At 45.0% G+C, this 22289-nt stretch overlaps 1 protein-coding gene across 5 annotated transcripts in view; it reads right to left on the reverse strand.

Annotated features, from left to right (window-relative positions):
* Positions 1 to 22289, reverse strand: part of ETV6 (ETS variant transcription factor 6) — a 239074-nt gene that overhangs the window by 168917 nt on the left and 47868 nt on the right. Inside the window, exon 1 of one of the 5 annotated variants that reach the window (XM_072799010.1) lies at positions 2793 to 3201. The exons of the other annotated variants lie outside the window; for them this stretch is intronic. The gene's annotated coding sequence lies outside the window, so the exon portion shown is untranslated. Of the gene's footprint in view, positions 1 to 2792; positions 3202 to 22289 lie in introns of those variants that run through there. 5 annotated transcript variants of the gene reach the window in all.

Below are 22289 nucleotides of genomic sequence, written 5' to 3' on the forward strand. Positions count from 1 at the left end.
TACACCTGCCTGTACACATATTTGGGAAAGGCAAATTCTCCCACCTTCCCTGATGTTCTAGAAGCATGACATGTACAAGATAAAGTACTTTCCCAGGGAAGGTGAAAGAGCAGCCCTTGGAGGGGCCCAGGACGCATGGGAGAGGCTTTCTCTCCTATTTCCACTTTAATGGGCTGACTGTTGCATCCCAGGCAAAAGAGAGAAATCAAATCAAGTGCACAAGTTCACCCTCATTCTTCAGTGGAGACAGGAGCCACCACCAATTGTCTGCACCTGTAGGATGAGTTGAAAGGACTGAGAAAAGAGGGTCATGGCAAAGCAGGGTGGGAACAACTGTTGGCCCAACTACATGGCCAGTGCAGGCAACAATGCCACCTCACCGAAGGATCCACAGTCACTGCTCTCAGCTTAGCCCCCCGGGCTGCGATGGACCTTCAGTCTTGGACTGAGAAGTTCAGGTCCTGCCTGTATACGGACCTCCTGGGAGGTACTGACTTGTGCCTTTGTACACACTACAATTGGCTTCTTTGAGCTTGACAATCACAGACCAGGAGTCTTACTGGACTTCCTCTGTTTATACAAGACTTGTCGAGCCGGTTATGCTGCTTTTCTGCCACCTTTCTTTCCAGATGCCTCTAAAATGCCAAGCTACCAGGAAGCAAGTGAGGAACAGGGTTTTCTCACCATGATCCCACAGACCTACAAAGACATGCGTAGGCCGTAGTCTTCGCTGAAGGCCTGCTGCTCTTCTCTTAAATGGTAGGCCGTATTTTTAAGGACTGCAAGGAACAGTTGTCAAAAGTGAGGTCAAAGTCAAATGCACTTTGTTTCCATCATTACTGCTGGCCTCTGTCCAGATAAAGTAAAATGTACCCCTTGAAGCTAGCAGCAAGTCCTGTGGTTGCATCAATAATAATTTTCACTTGCACAGAAAAATCCCCCAGTAGCACATAAATGTTCATGAACTCCCCTCTCTTATTTTGCAGAGCTAGAAAAAGTGGTAGAGAGAAATTAAATGCCTCCGTGAATCAGCAAAAAAAATCTAGGGAGAGAACCCAGGACAGCTAGTCTTCCTGCTTTAACCCACACATCTGGTACACACGACTGGGAAAATGGTTATTATTTTTCACTACAAAGGAGATGACCTTCAACTTGAAGCATGTAAAGTTAAAAAAAAAAAAAAAAAGGACCTTAAAAGACACCAGTTATTTTGTGGAAGAAGAATCAATAAAATAGCAGCCTAGGGCACAGTTCTTTCCAGAAGTCAAGATGGTATCTAACCAAGGTCAAGATTGTATCAACCAAGAGTTCAAAGACCACTCTCTTCCCCATCGTACAAGTCATTCATATTGAGAGGGCCTCAAGATCAAGGAGGAAATCATCAAATTGCCAGCAGTCATACCAAATGGGATTGGAAACTGGCTCTTCCTGTTACATCTCCTTTTCCATTCAGAGTACAAAAGGTGAACCCAGGGAGCAATGCTCTGAGACCCCAGGAGAGCCCATTTATTAGGCATGAACCCACACCTACTGTTCTACAACCTGACCCCCACCTCTTCCCAGATAGCTGCCTAATGCTCTAAGGACCTTCAGAAAAGTTCTTCAGTTAAAGGTACAAAGCCTTTCAACAGGTCTCTGATCCTAATGTTTCCACCCACAGGAGTACACTCATGAATACACCCAGAAGATCAGATAAAATCCTGAAAACATGGGCAAAGTCTAACCAACAGCTGCCCCTTTTAAGTCATGAATGGGCACACCTGGCCATTTGGCAACTGTTCTTTCCTTCAGCAGATCTTACCTGCCTAAACAGGAAATGGTGATAAGACTAAAACTAGTTCGTGTTCCCTGCTATGGTTTCTCAAACTTGAGCAGAACTCAGTTTAGAAACAGAACCTTAAAAGAAAAAAAAAAAAGAAAAATATAAAAATCAAGTAAAATACAAAATAAAAAGAAACAGAAGCTGAGGGTGTCGTAGATCAGTTCAATGGAATGTCACGGAGCCATCAAAAATAACAGAGATAATGTCTGTCCAAGTGTTTTTTAAACTATAAAGCCTGGCATACAATATTACATATTATTACTATGATAATAAATAATGCTAAAAGGAGACTATGAAGTTGCAACAAAACATCAATAGCAACTATCAAATACCTATGGAAACGACTAAGAACTTAAAGAAGTCAGGTACAGGTCGTTGGTTACTGTGTAAAGAGGCTCAATTTTATAAACCTTTTAAAGGATTCAAACATTTAATAAACAATAAGTTTAAACGCTCTCCTGTAATTATAAATGTCTATGACCCAATTCTTTTTTTTTTTTTTTTTTAAAGATTTTATTTATTTATTCATGATAGTCACAGAGAGAGAGAGAGGCTCAGAGACACAGGCAGAGGGAGAAGCAGGCTCCGTGCACCGGGAGCCCGACGTGGGATTCGATCCCGGGTCTCCAGGATCGCGCCCTGGGCCAAAGGCAGGCGCCAAACCGCTGCGCCACCCAGGGATCCCTATGACCCAATTCAACAGTAAAACTCATGTCATAAATCTTAACTCTGAAGGGGACCTCCAAGTAACCTCAAGGCCAGCCCCATCACTTCTATCACCGCAGAGTAAAGAGAATCTAATTTTCAAGGTGTAGACTCTTCTCTTCTGTGGCATACTAGTGCTTACTGGTGTATAATCCACTCCTAACTTACTCCAACCTGAACGAACATCTAGGTGGAAAGAAGAATGGACAGGCAAGAGAGGCCTTTATATAAGCCCCATTCACCGAAGTACAGATCACCAACTTACAACTGGAAATAGAGCTTTCCTGTGCCAGGTTCAACTCCTGTGGAGCTACTGAGGGGCACTCAGTGGTGGCACCCTGTGTGCACCCAGTGGACCACCAAGCCCTCAGGCCTCTTCCCCATGCATGTGATGCAGTCTAGATAGGACACGGGCCATAACGCTTTCTTCACTCTTCACAACGATGTAAAAATCAGGTTCAGTCCCCACACTTCTAATCAAGCCTCTTAACTGGAAAACCAGCTCCAAGTATGCTTGAGGCTGCATTTTCTTAGCTTTCTCTTATATTTTATTCTTGGAGTCTTTCTTTAGCATGATTATTCCTTTCAAGTGACTTCATGCATGACATGGATGAGGGAGATGAGGAACAAAGCAACGGGAAATGACCAAAGGGAACACGGTCGTCACAATAAAACAGGAAGCTCCCAGGTACACTGCCCCTACAAAGGAAAGGGCCCCTAAAAGGTGGTTTTCTCTGTGGGGCCTGTGTCACAAAAGCTACTTCTGTGAGGTGTGCAGCTGGCTGGTACATGAATACCAACAGCCTCTGTAGCCCATGGGATATGGGCATGTCTGTGTCATATAGGGTTTCTTCTGTGCCTCTCTCTCTTTTGGGAGAGTCAGGTAAACTCTGCATTCAACAGCCTGTCATGCAGGGTGCGGTGGGGAGGGGGGAGCAGACCACCCCCTCAGAACTACAAGGCAGGGCCTCTCTGCATATTGGTATTCTCCTCCCTCTCCCCCCACCCATAGTTCACTTACCCTCCATAATACAGACAATATCTCTTCCCTGACCACAAGTTCAAATCTTGGCATTGACATTTACTAGCTATGTGATATTGCACAAATGACCTGGTCCCTGAAATCCCAGTTTCCTCACCTGTAAACTGGAGATAAAGACGCCTATCTTCAAAGGCTGTGAAGATTGAATGAAGTCATGTTTTTGGGTGTGTGTCTAAGGCTCCTACCGCTGTATTATACAGTATTTGGCACACAGGAGGTATTGTTCTTCCTCTCTCTGATGTAAAGACTCACATACTTAATCTTGAACTGAATAATTGTGTTTATATATTATCTCCCCACCTAGGCTGTGAAGAATTTCTTCATTTTAATTTTCCCATCGAGTGTATTAGCTGAGCACATATGAGTGCCCAGTGTGCCAACTGTAGTCTAGGATATTGAGCAAGCAGATCATTTCCCCCATATCCAATAATATCTGGTAATGTTTCCTGAGGAAACTACTGCGAGTTCTGGATATAGCCAATCTCCCTTGGACTCCTCAGGCTACCTCATGCTCCCTCTTCCAGACATATCCCTCTGCCCTTTAGAACGCCCTTAAGAACTTTCATAACCCAAGTTATCTATTAATTTGATCACTTCTTGAATACATTTCTCTTGAGAACAGTTCTTGAGTAGATAAATATTTCCTGAGTACATACTATGTGCCAATGACAGGCACTGTGAATCCAACTTGGACACAGAAATGGTAAGACATGATTCTTGCCCATGAGGCAACTGGAAGGAGTCAGATGGGAACATAATAAACACTCAAAATAATACAGTATACATGAGGCTAAGAGAAGAGGAAGTCATAATTCAGCCTAAGAACATCACTCTTTAATTTTAAAAATACGTATTGCCTTCAATGCATTGAACTTTGTGGAAATAGTAGGCAAAAGGGAAACCCCATCCTGGACTATTACAAAATAGGTCAACACTTATTAAGGCAAATGTCATTCCAAAGAAAATCTTAGGACTGCCAAGTCCTTGTCAGTACCTTTCCTCATGTTAAGCCATGTATGATGCAAAACAAAAGAATTTTCCTGCAACTAAAATTTGGAATTCTGACCAATCCATTCACACACATATTCACAGCATAGCATGTAAGTAGTTAGCACCAGACTAGGTGCTGAATGGAGAAAAGAAAAAAAAAAAAAGAAGTGTAAGCCTTAAAAATTTCCTGTCAATTCCTGGCAGGGAACAGATCCTAGAGGAAAGATGTGCCCTGATGTAAGGTAAACTTGACAGGGAAAATGGGCAGGAGTAGGGGTGGTAGCCATATGATGATAGAAGACATACTGGGTCATAACACTCCACTCTTCCCAAATGGGAAGGTGGAGGACCAGGGGCAGGAGTATAAAAATTACCTGTGTGACACCAGAGTACCTCTACCAGAAACCTTGGTGTCATATAGTAAGAAAGGTCTACCCTATACAGGTTCAATACTAAGGTAGATGGCCCAGTCAAAAGCTATTTGGGAAGCCTGCAAAGGTCTCCTGCATGGACCACACAGCCAGACAAATCCCACACCTAGATACCTATCTACTACAAATACCTCAATAAACTTTTTCTTAAAAAGTTTCCAAGTTAATACTTTATTCCCACTTCTTGAGGACTTACCATTCTTTCTTTTTTTTCTTTAAAGATTGTATCTATCCATGAGATACAGAGAGACAGAGGCAGAGACATAGGCAGAGGGAGAAGCAGGCTCCCTGCAGGTAGCCTGATACGGGATTTGATCCCACGACCCCGGGATCATGACCTGAGCCAAAGACAGATGCTCAACCACTTAGCCACCCAGGTGCCGGGCTTATCATTATTTCTCCATTCGCCCTCCCCTAAATCTTTATTCTTGTCACTAACTCAGCTCTCCGCTGATACACAGAGTGAAACAAAGGGTTCCCGAAGGCCCGATCTTACCCATCTTTGCATCCACCTGGTAGAGTAACTGGCACGTAGCAGGCTCTCAGTCAGTGTTTATATAATACCCAGTCATGGGGCAGGCAAAGAGTACAATGAAAACACGGACCCTTGGAATGTCACAGGGTTTACAGGCTCTCCCCTTAGTAAAAATTCTCCTGGTGCCGACTGGCACAGATCCACTCCACCTGACTAGCTCCAAACACTAACGATCAAGGAACATGCTTTGCATGGAAAGAAACTTCTTCCATACCCTCAGAACATATTGCCTCTCTAGGCGCTGCCTGCTAGGACAGCTGTACACAGAAATCTTAAACTTTGCCCCAAGACCTGGCCACATCAACTGTGCAAAACCAGCCCCTAGCAGGACCTGCCAGAGGGACACCTGAGCTGCAAGAGTAACCAGAGACGCAGGCAGCTGACCTGCTTGCAATGTGGAGGCAGTACTGGTTAGCTGCGAGCTTAAACCAACTAGAACTGGGCAATACCTGACAAATACCCTATGAGACCGAGAATCAGGTGAGCAGACACTGGCATCTCTTATGCTGCAGGCTGGGTTGGGAGGAGATGTTGTAGTTCCCTGGCTCAGGGAGCACGGGGTGGCTTCAGATGGCCTGGTCTCACTCCAAGGAGCCCAACCAGGGTCAGGTGCTTCCTGGGGGCTCTGAGCCAGGCTTTCTGGGGGCTCCTGTTTTTTGTTTTTGGGGGTTTTAAGATTTGTTTATTTGAGAAAGAGAGAGGCAGAGGGTAAGGGAGAGAATCCCAAGCAGAAGACACCACTGAGTGCAGAGCCCAACGCATAGATCAATCCCACGACTGTGAGATCATGACCTGAGCCCAAACCAAGAGTCAGGTGGTTGCTCAACCTTGCTCAACTCACTGAGCCACTAAGGTGCTCCCAGGGCTCCTGATTTTAAAATGTTGACAAGTAGTCCAGGTAGCAGCCAGAGAAACAAAAGCTTTGTAGACAGATGGTGATTCCACCTTGCCTTGGTGAGTCTGTGCTGCAGCTGGAGGAAGAGCGAGCACAGGCTACCCTCACGAATGTGTTAGTCAAGGAGAAACCAGGACAGGATGAAGAACTGGAAGGGAACCCCAAGGTATAAATCCAGTTTGACTCCTAAGGATGACTGGCTTCATGCAATAAACGTCCACCCAACTCTACGGTTCGTACCACACCAGGATACAAAAGTGAAGATGTCATACTCCTGCAGGTCATGCTTTATGACAACAAATGCCTTTTTTATTTAGAATCTTACCAATTTCATTACCATATTGTTTATGAAGAGCAAGACAGAATGAGAGGGATGTAGGGAGGAAAGGACAGAAAAAAAAGGAAGTGAGAAGTAAAGCAGGAAGCAACAAAGAGGGAGAGCGTTGTGTGTATTAAATGTGACAATCCTTGTACAGGGCTCATTCTATTCATTATTATGGGGCCTGTCACTGCATCACACGAGTCCGTATTGAACACTGATGATACAGCAGACAATATTCTAAGGGCTTCTCACATATTAACTAATTTAATGCTCATAACCCTATAAAATATTAGTATTTCCCTTTAACAAGTGAGAACACTGGGTACCAAGAGATTAGGTCAGCCTTAAGTACCCACTCCACAGCTATCAGGTGAGAGATCTGGGATTCAGACCCAGATCAGGTAGTTTGATTTCAGGGCTCATCTTGTTATCCCTTACATGTGTGGCTCCCAAGGTACGGTCCTTAGAACCTGGGAACTTTCAGATGTGCAAATTCTTGGTCCCTACCCAGTCCTACTAAATCAAAAACTCCAGGGAAATGACCCAGCAAACTGTTTTTAAAAGCCCTCTAGTATTTCTGATGAACAGTCTGAGTGCCGCAAAATTAATTACAGTACAGTGCTTCTCCATATAGTGGCTCAATTAAGACAGATAATAAAATACCTCTCCCTCTTGCGGGGGGCGGAGAAGCCTTGCCTGGCAATGGGCAAAGGTCAAAATACCTGGATCATCCATTCTCTCTCTGTTTAGGGAGTGGCCTAGGGCTGAGGCTTGGCAGAGCAATCTCAATTTCCTTTATTTTCAGAGAAGTCGATTTGGCTTCTCTGACTCTAACTATACTTGGATGGGAGAGGGTGAGGAGCTGGTAAGAATCCTTGAATATTCTTACCCTGGTTTAACTTCTTCATAGCATCCCTACATCAGTCAGTGGATTTAAGAGGCCTCAGTGTCCCCAAATACCTATCACTAGATGACAAAGAAAGTTGAAAAGGAAAGCTTTGCTCTAAGTGTTAATTTGGCTTCCGACAATACCTGGCAGGTAGATTTGTCTGTTCTTTCTGCTAAGTTAGTTCAATTATTCAAACCGGTTATCCAGTTGGTGGCTCCTCTGAGCCTGCTGCTTCTCCTCCCTGGAGCAGCTCACCCCTTGGCCATTTCACTGTTCATTAGCACCTCTACCGAGGGTAAGCAGGGAGGAATAAAAGGTGAGGAAACTCAAACCAGTCAATTTTTCTCCTTGTTAGCAGCTCTGGTAAAGACGTGGTGGGAGAAAAATTTGTTATTGGTTAAAACGAGACACTGGGATTATCCATGGGCTCCAATTGTCAATGTTCTCCCTGCTTTTAATTATCAGATAGAGTCAAGCCAGCCTAACTTGACAGCATTAGCCCAGTCTACAAGTGAACAGAAGCATTACGTTCAAATTCTGGAATTTCTACAGAGGTAGCCTATGGTATCTTCTTACCTTAAATTAAACCCCTTAAAAATGCTACGGTCATGGACAATTTTGATCACAGGTGAAAAGTCTTAGATCCATCATACCTCACTGGACCCCATCTTAATTTTAATAATGGACTTTCCCTATCACTGCAACTTCCCATGACATCTTTACTGTCATAAGAAAAACAAGAACTCTAACAAGAAACAGGTACCTACTATAGTCTAGGATGCCAGACCATCTGCTGGACGTCTTCTAAACATTACCTTGCTTACTTCTAAAACAACTTGGCAAGAAATTTTTATTCTGATTTCATAGAAAAAGGGGTTTAGAGAATTTAAGTCTCAAGAGTTCTTAAGTACTAGAGCTAAGATATGAACCTAGAGCTATCTTCTCCCACCCTCACCTCAAAACCTATGCTCACTACACCCCACAACTCAGTAGGATTTCTTCCACCTTCTAAATCTCTCTGGGACAATGCTTTCAAGGCTCATTTGGCTGTGCAAATTGCTTTTTTTTTTTTTTTTTAAGATTCTTTATCTATTTGAGAGAGCATGAGTGGGAGGGAGGGGCAGAGGGGAAGGAGGGTGAGAAGCAGACTCCCCGCTGAGCAGAGAGCCCAGACGTGGGGCTCAATCCCAGGACCCTAAAATCATGACCTGAGCCGAAGGCAGAAGCTTAACCAACTGAGCCATCCAGGTGCCCCTGCTCTTTCTGACTTTTAAAGAGTAAGGCCATCCTGAACATGATTAGAACCACCTCACATCCTGGAGACCCTGGATCGAGTCCCATGTCAGGCTCTCTGTGTGATGCCTGCTTCTCCCTCTGCCTGTGTCTCTGCCTCTCTCTCTCTCTCTCTCTCTCTCTCTCACGAGTATATAAATAAAATCTAAAAAAAAATTTAAAAAAAGAACCACCTCACAGTTTCTTTACATATGTCCTCTTTCCTCTTCTATCAGCACTAATACAAATAACCAGCAGCTTCCACCCCTTTGCCAAATCTGTACAAATGGCCACTAGTTGTTCATAGCTTCTGATTAGTGGGAGACCAGACGTTTCCTGTATGGCAGAAGCCTGAGGCCTCGGTGGGAGAGGAGCTTGTAAAAGATGCCTTCACTTCCCAGATGAGTCAGAGCCAGCCAGGGTGCCAGGGTGTCTGCGTAGAAGTCCATGCCCTGGATGCCACCACACGATCACTTCCTATTTCAGTGAGGGAAGCAGCCAAATGGTCCAGCATGAAGGCACAAGGAAGAAAGGGAGAAGGAGGTCTGTCGCTGTTCCACTCCCTTTTCTTCTCCTGCCCCTTTCTCCGGCCCCACCCTCACTGGATTTTATGTCTGAACCTGCCTCCCTCTTCCCCAAGCCTCACTGGCAGGGAAGCTCCCAGAGACCCACCTTAGCCCCCCCAAAGAAGCCACGGAACCTGGAGTCTCTCACCGCAAGAAACACCGAAGCCCTGTAAGGCTGATCAGAAATAAAGTCAGCCTCTGCAGTGTCCTGGGAGATTACAAATGGTCTTGCTCTCTCATTTGTCAGCCAGTCCTTCCATGCCATCCGTGCGGTGAGTGAAAGACAGGCTGGTGTGACCTTCTCTTGGTGCACAAAACACAACAGAAGCTTATTCTTCAAGAAAGAAGAGTCTCTTCAGTCCCCTACCCACAGCACCTAATGATGCCTCATCACACAGTGGACCTCAAAGATCAGTATATTTTAAGGGTATAAAGTTTGCAGGCATTTTTAATATGAGTTACATTGCCCAGAGAGATTATGAAATAATTTAGGGCAAAGACCCTATTTGTTTGCCAAAGAACATCAATATGATGTTGGGACACCAAGGCGATGCCTCCTAACTTGAGATGCAGGCCTCCTGCCTGGGGCAAATGGATCCCAGTCTCCAGGCACGTGGCTCCCCATGGCCCAGGCTTCCATCTCCCCTCCCTGTGGGCTTGCTGACAGGGTTGCAGCTTGGCCAGTCCTTGGGGAGCTTCTGTATCCTTCACTGAATCTCATCTGCTTCCACTTCTGGAGATGCCAGAAAAACTGCCCCAAATGATTACCCTAACAGATTGCATGAAACAGTAAACACATTCTGCACAGCCTCAATGATTTCAGGAAAGAGAGACAACCCAAACCCTGGTCAGCTTCCATCTGAATGACTCTGTGAATCACAGGTCAGGGATCCTCCACAGGCCCCTGCAGAGACTGGGCTTGAGAGTCAGGTAGCCCTAGAACCAACTACTGCTTATTCCAAAATACAATACAAATGTCAGGCTGGCTTTGTGCATGTGTGACCCATGCAGTTGCACAGGGCCCCATACTTGGGTGAGCTTGCCTCTGCTTGTTTTATGCTCTCCTGTGGCCGTCCCCAAATTCTTCATAATTTCTGAACATTTTCATTTTGCACTGGGCCCCACAAGTGATGCAGGAGGTCCTGCCAAGTACTTTAAATCCCACCCAAGAGTCACTCCAGTAATTCTGGGGAGCTGTGCCAATAGAAGCAGGGTGTGGTCAAGCAGGGTATAAGGTTCTGGGATGGCAGGGGTGAGACATGGAAGAATGACCACTCCCTAGAGAGGAGGGCACTGGTCAGGCAATGGGGAGCGCAGGGTACTCAGGATGGGGTGAGACCGCCAATGTGATGGCAGCATCAGAAACCGCTTCTCAAATACATACACCAAGTATTGCTCACTTTAGAGCCCTATTTTTGGGAAACTCCCCAAAGCTATCTCAAATCTTTGATTATGGGCCTCATTTTCTCGCTCTGATTTATACATAGTCTGACTTTTTCCCAATGTTTCCCAAGCTTGTTTTAAAAGTTGGCATTCTATTTGTTTGTTCTTTTCTTTTCAGCTTGGGAGAAATTTGCATGAGATGAGCGTTGTTGAGATTGAGAGAACTCCACTTCCAGGCTGTTAATAACTCTCTGCCGCAGGTCCAGGCTCTGTGGGCTACAGAATGGGTTGCTGCGGTAGTAATACCAGGTCAGACACCATGGATCAGCACCACAGGGGGGAATATGAGGGCCACTCACAGTCAGTCTGGAATCTGTCTGGGTGCAAACTTCCCCATGATTATCCACATCAGCAAACTATAGAAGGGCCCTGGTGATTCAAAAGGAACCAGAAAACAGACATGTCTCAATAGCGGTCTTGTGATCACTTCCAGGCATATGAGGTTGAACCTTTTATTAATGTTCTCAGACATGACAGAGATGGATGGACATTCCTTACTCTTCAGCATGCATGCACACACGTGTGCACACACACACAGCAGCACAGTGCTATCCTATGGGGAGAGACCACCGTGTTCCTTTCAAAAGGACAGTTATTTTCTCTAGTAGGAGTAAATAGTCCATAGCACCCTGCTTGTTCCTCCAGCCTCTCCTAATCCCCATGCACAGCCTCCCCTCCAGAACCATGAAATCAGCAGGAAGCAGATATCCTTTCTGGGCTCTGTGTCACACAGCACTGCCTGCGCATCCTAATCAGTGATGAAACAAGGGAACCAAAGCAATTGCCATCAAAGCTGAAAACGTGGCACCCTTGGCTCCAGGTCTCTTCTCTCTTGGGAAGGCAGAGCTGGTCGCTTGCTTCTTGGCAAAAGGAAGAAAATGGAGCTGAGCAGACACTGCTGTATTTGGAGTAGAAGAATGACATTAATGCTCATGGTGCAAGGAAGGGCAACAACAGGCAAAATGAAGGTTTCTCCCTGTGGCTCAGGGGAAGCCATCCACCTGTGTGCACTGAAGGCAGAAGGACATGCTCAAATGAGTGCTTGCTGCTCACCACACTGGCCCTTGTACTCCCAGGAACAAAATTCACCTAATTATTTTTAGATCTAAGAGATGAGGAATCTGCACCTAACTCCTAGCCTGGGATAGGTGGCTGAGCAGCTGATGGACTGTGTACAACTGTTTGGAGGCCACTAAGGTGTCATCCAGTTTTAAGAACTGGATGACAGGAACATGTAGTTGAATACACAGATCTGGGAGGAAAAGTAAGCAACGCCTAACACAGCAGCTCAATGGCTATTTCAGCCACTGAATGAAAGAGAAATGATAGAGTTTTAGAGCTGGAAGAGTGATCAATAATCCTCCTGACTGGGCCCCTTATTTTACAGACAGAGGAATGGAGATCTCTAACGTAGTTTTAGCTGCTGGTCTGAGTCATGAGTCTTCCCGACCCACCTAGAGCATTCCTAGAGCAAAGGAAGAAAGAGAGAAACCAGTTCTGCTCTGCCCGAATCCCCCACCTTCAGCCAAAATTCGACCAGCTTCCACCAGATACTAATACAAATGTCAGTCTACACACTGAAGCAGTCTGAATGGATCCCATTCATTTTAGGTCAACGGAGTGGCATAAAGCAGTCCCAATACACCAGACCACAGCCCTGATTCATCACCTAAATGGGTCCAAATGGTCTTCAATGCAAGGGTAATATACAAGATGTTGCTTTCTTCAGCTTTTCAGGATCAGACCCAGAGTGCTCAGCAAACTCCCATTTACCAAGACTGCAGACTTGATACAGCTGGGTCAAAAGGTCACCGTTCTTCCCTGGCTCTTGTAGTTAACAAAGAAAGAACTGCTGAATATTTATTATTATAAGAAACCTAATAAAGAGATATGATAGAAATTCTCTTATTCGGATTCGTTTTCCTCTATTTCCTCTTACAATCTAGATTTTTTTTTTTTAAGGGAACTCAAAGCCTTTACTTCCAAAGGGTGATTTTGTGTAATTGTGTGACCAAAGTCACAGAGAAGAATCAGCTGCCACAAATCCCTAATTTATGATAATCATAGAAAACAAAACTGCTCAAAAACAAGACAAGCAGGGCAGCCCGGGTGGCTCAGCGATCTAGCACTGCCTTCAGCCCAGGGTGTGATCCTGGAGTCCTGGGATCGAGTCCCACATCGGGCTCCCTGCATGGAGCCTGCTTCTCCCTCTGCCTGTGTCTCTGCCTCTCTCTCTGGGTGCCTCTCATGAATATAATAATAAATAAAAATAAATAAAATCTTAAAAAAAATAAGACAAGCAGTGTCTGACCCTCCTTTATAAGGTCTACTCATTGTCAGCAACAAGAGAAAGTGCTGATTTCAGGAGAGAACAAGGCACAGCAGTGAGGACCATGGCTTACATGGGACAGACCTGCGTTCACAGGCCACATACGACACTTATTATTAGCTGTATGACCTTGGGTGAGTTACTCATCCCATGAGTCTTGGTTTTCCCATCCTTAAAATGAAAATATGTGAAGCAAGTCAGAGAAAGACATAGTATAGAATTGCACATATCTATGAATCTAAAAAAAAAACAAAAACAAAAACAAAAAAACCAACTCACAGAGAATAGACTGGTGGTTGCCAGAGGTGAGAGTGAGGCAGGTGGGGGTGGGGTCAAGAGGTACAAATGTCCAGTTATGAAAAAAATAGGTCCTTGGGATATAATATACAGAACAGTGGCTATGGTTAAGTGCTGTACCATATATCTGCATGTTGCTAAGAGACTACATCTTAAAAGTTCTCATCACAAGAAGAAAAAAGTTCACAACTATATGTGTTGATGGATGTTAACTGAATTTACTGTGATAAAGATTTCCCAGTGTATACATATAGCAAATCACTACACTGTACACTGAAAACTAACATCAATTCCATCTCAATTTCTTAAAAACTTAGAAATGAAAGAAAACAAAGATAGCATCACTGACTTATAGGACTGTTGTAGGGATTAAAGGAGATACAACCTTCCACATTCGAAAAACCCCTCAACACTGTCCCTACATTTCACGGGCTCCTGTCACACTGCCCAAGATCAGGGCCTCGTCAACTAATTGGGATAACATCTGTCATCATCTCCAAACTGGTTCTGATGCAGCCATGGTCTCCCTTCTCTGATTCACCATCCACAGCCATCACCTATGCTCCCCAAACAGAAGTAACATGCCCCACCGCCCTCACTGCCTCCTCCATGTCCCCCCTCCACTCCTGAGCACATATCACCTGCCCCAACTCACTGAGCCCAACTCAAATGCCCCTCCCCTCTCTACCAGGAAGTCTGTCCTGACCCCCAATCCTGAAATCAGTGTTTATTCCTGACCTTCCACCGCACCGATCACTTTTTGCCTCAAGTTATAATCATCCACCTACATGCCTGTCTTTACTGCTGGACTGTAAGTTGTGTCTTTTCCATCATGGGTTCTTTGCCTCTTGAGCTGTGTTAAGCCATGCATGTAGTAGGCAGTCTATAAGGTCTTACTAAATTATTACTTAATTAGCTAATTGGTTTCAGCAGGCCCCTAATAAAATGTATGCTTGAAAGGAAGAAGTAGGCCCGGGTAGTTAGGCAATTCATTATCACAATATCTTTGATTAGTCAGCGATCAACTTGGAAAGCACAATAGCTGGAGGCAAACTCGTGAGATGGTGGACATGAAGCTGGGTACATTTTCAGTGGCAGCAAGCAGCAGCCCTCCTTCTACCTGTGCCCAGGGAACGTGGGCAGGGCAAAGCAGTTTTCCTCTCAGTGTTTCCTTCTCTTTCTTTCTCTGTCCTCTTTCCCTTCCTCTGATCTTCCACTTTAATCCATCATTCATTCAGTAAATATTTAATGAGTGCTTACTATGTGCTGGATAGGCACTCTTCTGGCACCGAGAACAAAGTGAAACACCACCACAAGTTTACATTCTAATGCAGCGCATCTCAATCTTCAGCATCCTCTGACGCATCTGGGGATCTTGCCAAACAACAGAATCTGTCTCAGGGGGCCTGGGGTGTGGCCAGGCACCTGTATTTCTACTGAGATCCCAGGTGATGCTAGTGCTATCAGTCAACATTCTCATAGGAAGGTTCTAGACTAGAGAGCACCAGTTCTCTACCCTGGCTGCACGTGGGAATCACCTGGAAAGTCTTATAAAATACTAATGCCTGGGTCTCTCCCCCAGAGTCTTGATTGAATTGTTTTGGAGTGCCATTATGATTTCAAAAAGTTCCCATGATTATAATGAACATCCAAGGCTGAGAATCGCTATTTTAGCGGGAGGTGTGGATAGAAAATATATTTCAGATGAACACTATGAAGAAAAATAAAGCAAAGTTACTGCAACAGAGAGTGAAAGAATATATTATTTTATACAAGATAATCAGGGAAGGCCCTTCTGAGGAGGTGACATTTGAACAGATACCAGATGTGCAGGAATAAACCATGCAATTATTTCAGGTAAGAGCTCTATATGAACAAAACAGCACATGCAAAGGCCCTGAGGTAGGAGTGTGCTTGGAGTATTGGAGAGACCGCAAAGGAGACACAGACACAAGAACATTCACTAGGAGACTTTATCGAAATGATGGTTCACCATTATAGCAAAATAGTTAATCTGATCCTAATGGGAAGTCTAGGCACTCAAAGCCTGAAGGAGTTCAAAATGAATAATGCTTTAAACTTTAAAAACACTGATTTGGGGAAACATCTGGAAGTAAGGGAAATGCACATGATTATGTTAAATCATTTAATCATCATAAGAACTGTACCTGATAAATATCATTGCCCTCATTTCAGAAATCAGTGACCAAAGGCTCAGAGAGCTACATGCACTTGTGCATGACCACAGAAAGGGGAGATTAACTCTGGTCGAAATGACATTAAGATCTGTTCTCTTTCTATTACACGTTAATCACCCACTAGGTTGTTCCCTCTTATTCTCACTTCACATATGTCCCCCATCTCAGGTGGAGCGGGTCAGAGAAGGAGGGCACACGTCAGAAGGAGGCGGCAAAGGGTAAAAAGGGAGGGAAGAAAAAAAAATTCAGGAGGTAAATAAAAGAGGCAGAGAGAGGGAAAAGACAAGAGAAGAACTAGCAGACAGCTGCCTCCCCCATCCAGGCCTTCAGCTCCCGACTCTTCATCGTAAAAGCCCCAGGAAATGGTGTGAGAGTTAATCTCACGTGTCAACGTGGCTGGGCCATGGAACCCAGATATCTGGTCACCAGTCTAGATGTTGCCATGAAGGTAATCCTTAGACGAGATGAACACTGTGGACTTTGAGTAAAGTAGACTGTCCCCCATAACACGGATGGGTCTCATGCAATCAATCAGTTGCAGGCCTAAAGAGAAAACACTGAGGTCGTCCCTCGAGAAAGAGAGAATTCTACTCCAGTCTTTTAGCCTCAAGCTACATCAGCTCTACCCTTCTGGCCAACCTCCACAATGGTGTGCACCAACCGTAAAATAAATCTCTGTGCACACTTACACACAGACACACACACACACACACACACACACACACCAGATTCTGTTTTTCCAGAGAACCCTGACTGATGCAGATGGGCACCCCAAGTAATATCATCCCCAGCCATGCTGAGGTGATGCAGCTTGGTGGGGTTCACGTTTCTAGAAAGGGATGGGACCAGACTGGCTCCTGGGTCCTTCACTCCACGCAAGGCCTCTCTCTCAGAGCTGGCATGTCATCCAATGTCTCAGATGAGGTTAACATGCTAAAATGTGACCATCCAAGGAATGTTTCCAACAGCCCTTCTATCCCTTAAAACGAACTGGATGGATAAAAGAGGAAAGAGCACAAAGGCAAACAACACTTAGGAATACACAGCACTGATGTATTTCACTCTGCCAACAGCTGATGAGAACGCTATCCTTCCGGCTTCTGGGGCGCTCCGAAGGGCCCCTGTGTGCCAGGGTTCAAACCTCCACCTGAGGATCAAACAAAATGCTTTGTTTTTATGAGGCTTCCTTGATGGGCTGGGAAATAATGAGGGGAAATGAACACAACCGCAGATGCCACGCTAAAATTCCAGGACTAAAAAACACTGAATAAAAGGCTGGAGCTTTACTGGAGCCTTGACAAAACGGGAGACAGAAAGCGGAAAAAAATACAGAAAAGTAATTCAGTGATGCAGTTCCACCCACGGGTGAACGTTGGGAAATACCACACAATTCTTCCCCCAAGAAATGGTGATCAAAATACTGACTGGTTCAAAAATAAGGGTGTTGAAGAAAGCAAGGAAATGACGTATAAATCACGACTTCAGAGTATTCCTCCCTGTTTTATTCAAGTTTTTGAGTAATTAAGAGGATGTCCCTGAAATGACCCAGGAACCCTTGGTCCCTTGCACGATGGACATTTTGAAAATGCTTTTGGGTGAAATGTTTGGAGAGCAGAGGGAAGAGCATGGATCATCCCCCCAGAAAACAATGTCACAGTCTTGTTCCTTCGAGAAGGAACTCGGGTCCAGAAATAATCTCTACACACCAGTGTCCACGTGAGAGGACAGGAGAGGGAGAAGCAGGATCTCCGAAGAGAAAGGAAGCAGGGTCTTTGAAAAAGCAAGTTTCTACATTCAAATGAAATAAATTCTGCTCCCTCCTCGGTGGCGAGAAATGAACCTCCCCGTGGGACACTCGTAGGGGGGCTGGTGCGGGGTGACCCTATCCATGCACCACCCCTCCCCCCAAAACCTGAACTGTCTCCGTGAGAAGAGGATGATTCTCATTCCTGGAGATTCAGCTCTGGAAACTGAGATTCAGAGCACCCGTTTCACTCCGTAACCAGACAGGAAAAGGAGTTAAAAACACTGAAGAAAACAAAAATAGCAGGCAGAGTCGGTGTTGGAATCCAGGGGAACGGAGGTTGAGGAAAACAGAAGGGAGACAGGAGAGGCAAGAGTAAAGCCAGGCTCGGTTCTCTGGGGAAACCCAGATCTCTGCAAGAATGGCCAAAGACCTTCCATGCTCTTTGCACAATTCAATCGGTCAGTAGTGGTTATTCTGCACAGTGCTATGACGATTTAACATTTGCTAAGGCCCTGCATTGGCAAAGGAGTCCCAAAGATCCGCCATGCCTGCTGAGGCCTCCCACCCTCCAAGCCAATGGAGTCACTTTGTCTCAGTGGGCTACACTGTAGTCTCCAGGACCCATGTAAACACCAAGGAGGTGGCAGTTTTCTTGGTGTGACCTGAGGGGAGGCTCTTGACCCCACTCACAACTAACTGGCATGTCCTAAGGGCCCCCTTTAGAACTTGTCCCCGGTGCTCAGGAACTGTGACCGCCAGGCTTCTGTTAAAGAACCAGAGCTTTCCAGGAAGGGCAATACATTCCTACCAGTGACCTCATTAGCTTGGATCAGCTCCTCAAATGCCCTCGTTATCAACTAGCAGAGCACAGGGCCCCAAGGCAACCGAGTATTTTAATAATAGCTGTATCTTATAGTTGTGGAGTACTTTTCAGTTTATAATACATTTTAAGAAGTGTTAGGGAGCAGGGTCTCTGGGGGTCACACCACCTGGATTCAAATCCCATTTCTATAACCTTCTTGCCAGTTTCTCACTGCAAAATCATCATGATGAGAGCAGCTACCACCCCGACTTGTTACAAGGATAAACATGGAATCAACAGGCAAAGTACCTTGATCAGTATCTGAAACATGGCTACACACAATACAAACTGATTCCCCCCAACCCTGAGGCAGATATGAGAAGAGGAGCTCAAAGAGGTGAAAGGTCTTTCCTGGTAACGAGGAGAGCTAGGTTCCAGAAAGGAGGTACAGAAACACACACAGGGAGGCATATACCTGCACACCTGCTGCTCAGAAGGGATGGGTGTACTGGAGTGGACGGTGGGTACGAGAGGGTATCTGAGTGATCAGCAAAAGCTGCAGGACTTTGGAAGGGGATAGAGTGCCACCACGGAGCAAACAGTCCTCCAAAAAGAGAGAGCTGGCTTTGCTTCTACAGAAAATCAAGATTTCCCTTCCACGGCCTAGGCCAGAATCAACCAAATGCTTTCCTAGCATGTGATTAATATACTGCGTATCCTGACAAAAGAATACTCTGCAAATCAGTTCTGTAATGCTACCCACATGGCATGCAGGGAACTATGCTATGCTGTATTAGTCAGGATTTTCCAGAGAAACACAACCAATATGACGTGCGTGCACACACGTGTGTATGTATGAAGAGATTTATTTTAAAGAATTGGCTCCTAACACTTATGGATGCTGGCAAGCACAGGATCTGCAGGGTGGGCTGGCAGGCTGGGAACCCAGGCAAGAGGTAATGCTACAGTTCAAGTGGGAAGGCTGTCTGCTGCAGCACTGCCTGTTGCTCAGGGCAACAGGTGGGGTGGGGGCGGGGGTGGTGGTCAGTCTTTTGTTCTATTCAGGCCTTCAACTGATTGGATAAGACCCACCCTCATTATGAAGGGCAACCTGCTTTATTCAAAGTCTACCAATTTTAATGTTAATCTCATCCACAAACTCCTTCACAGAAACATTCAAAATAATGTTTGACTACATAGCTGAGCAAGATGGCCCAGCCAAGTAGATATAGGTATCACCCCTACTTTTCAAAATTTTGTTACACCACTTCATTTTTACAAAAGACCTCTGTTAGGACCTGTATTCACTAACCAAATAAAATCTGAAGAGGATTTTCCCTTGTATGAAAAAAATGAGAAAAGTGGAAATAGTATTCAGTGTTTTGTTTTGCAGCGAGCCATTACAGAGGCAGAGCACCCCAAGCACCAACAGTGGCCCTGCCAGCTCCTCCCCCAGGAGCCATATTCAGCATCTCAGCATCAAGCTACCACAGCTTTGAACTGTGTCTGTGAACATCTGTGTTTCACCTCAATTTATTTTGGGGGTCTGTGAGCAAGATGTGCCTGTGTCCTAAGACATCAGAAAAGCCCAAAAGATGTTGTTTTGGGTTTGGGAATACTCAACAATTTTTCCATATAAATTAATGGTAACTACCTCTTCGTATTACACCATTTCAACTTGAGAACCTTTTCATAGGAACACTCTGCTTTTGGATAGTGGGGGAACCTGTTCATAAAACTGACCATCACATATGCCTCAGGTGTTTGCCTTCAGAGATCCCACAGCACAGAAAATTATGAGGTCACCCAAAAACATAGGAGTTCTACAAAGACTTTCAAACAAGCAAAAACAAAAGCAAGGGGGTAAATCTCACGAAATTCAAGCCAGTGGTTACCTGGGGTGGGAAGGCAGGGGTGGAAAGGGAGAGGGGCACACAGGCAGGGCAGTAGTATTGGTAATGTCCTAGTTCCTAAGTTAGGGGGTAGGTTCAGAGGTTTTCATTTTACTGTTACATTTTGTAACTCATATAGCTTCTTTTAAATATATATAAACATATATAAACATATATACCTATATATATATGTGTTGGTATATATATAATATATGTCAGGTGTTATAAAATAAAGGGAAGAAAATCAAGCTTTCAGACTATGTAGTGAGATGACCACCTCAGTACAGCCTCCTGAATAGAAATCTCTCCTTCCCTGATCATACCGTCTACTCCATCTGTGAACCAATACCACTAGATGACTTTTCACAAACTTATGCCTTCTCTTCTCAAGTGGATTTTAAGTCCCTCACATTCTGGGGAAGTTTCTTACAACAGTTTTCATCCTGCCTCCTCAACTGCCCCAGAGTCTGGCTGAATGTCTGAGTAACTTAAAAAAATAAAACTAAATTCACTGATGGCTGAAGAACAAGGTAGGTGGGGACAAAGGTAACAAAAATCTATCAGCAAGAAAGTAGAGTTGCTTGAGGAGCACCAGGTTTCAGCACCACAGAAGGCCTTAAGGACTCTAAAAGTTGGCCTGAGAGATGAGAAGCCAGGTGGGGCCACATGTTTGATTTTTACATGCCTGGAGCGCAACAATGCCCGTCCCACCTGGTAGGGTGGTATAAGTGGTCCTCATCTTAATAAAAATGACACAGCAAGACCTGTAGAGGGGATGCACACCAGACAGGTGAAAATCTCAATCATCTGTCACGTCCAGATTGTGAGCAGCCGGTGGAAAGCACCTCCTAAAGAAAACACAGTATGGCACCATGGTACTTCTAGCAAACTGCCAATCTTTCAGCAAGCTTCTGGCCAGTCAAGACAATAGCTAGGAAGACAATAGCTAGGACTCCCCAAAATGGCCAACAGTGAGGAGTGCTTTAGGTGTCTGAGTCTCTCATCCACACTGTCAATTTTCCTCATCAGGACTTCTGAACCCTAACCTTGAGAAGCTTTCATTTGTCCCATGCACCCCAGCTCTGACTTATTCCAATTTTGGTTCAATGAGATCAAGGTTGTGTGTGAGAGCTCTCCCTCACTGGATGGAGACAGAAGTTAGCCTGGAGAATAAGTAGAACTTTTGATGTACCCTCACCACAGAGCTGAGGATGACAAATAATGGACGGGGTAACTTCTCTACTTGCCAAACTTCATGGAGTTAGGCTGGGAGAATCACAAGTACAACTACTGCGAGAAGACTGGATAGACTTCAAATAGCTTATAAATGACTCCTATGTAAGAGTCACTTTATAAGATCTAATCTAGAAAGAGAAGGCTGAGATTAGAATTACTGTAACCATGTTCTAGCCCAGCCTCATCAATAACAGGTGAATATGGCCCTGTAAAGTGACACGACCAACTCAGTGACATTTCAGGTCACAAGCAGGTCACTGGCAGAATTAGATCCAGGTCTCCCCATTCCATGGTCAATGCTGTTTCCACCATGCTTTCTAGGACAGATCATCTTACCCACCTGCCACATCCATGGCTTGGAATTTGTATAAGTTGGCACTAAATCAAAGAAAGGCCCAGATCAGACTATATAAATCCACAGGAAGGAGTTTGGAGAGCAGCTAATTCAGGGGGAAATAATTGTCTCCTTACACTAGGAGACGGAAAATCATCAGGGGCTAAACCAAACTGAGAACACACTCGGAGCCACACACTGGTTCCGACAATTCCGAAATTTCTCACATGGAGGAGAAACTGCTCCTTCCTGATAAGAGCATTCTCAACGGCAGCCTCCAGGTTGGCATTAGAGGGAACAAACGAGAACATGAAATGATCGGTGGAAATGCAGTGCACAACTAGGTTACAAAGTCTATGTGCAGCTCACATGGAGGAATCCTGCGATCCACTTAGGGTGTGGTTCTCACCCAGGCCTGCTCTGGCTCTGGGCTGAGGAGACCACCTCTACACGGGTATGACTGCCAGCCACGTCAATCTTGGTAATGGCAAATGAGCCCTTGCCTCGGGATTTATCCTTAAGACTACCTATCTGAGAAGCAG

Source organism: Canis lupus, chromosome 25 (genome assembly GCF_048164855.1).
Source record: "Canis lupus baileyi chromosome 25, mCanLup2.hap1, whole genome shotgun sequence".
Lineage (NCBI taxonomy): Eukaryota > Metazoa > Chordata > Mammalia > Carnivora > Canidae > Canis > Canis lupus.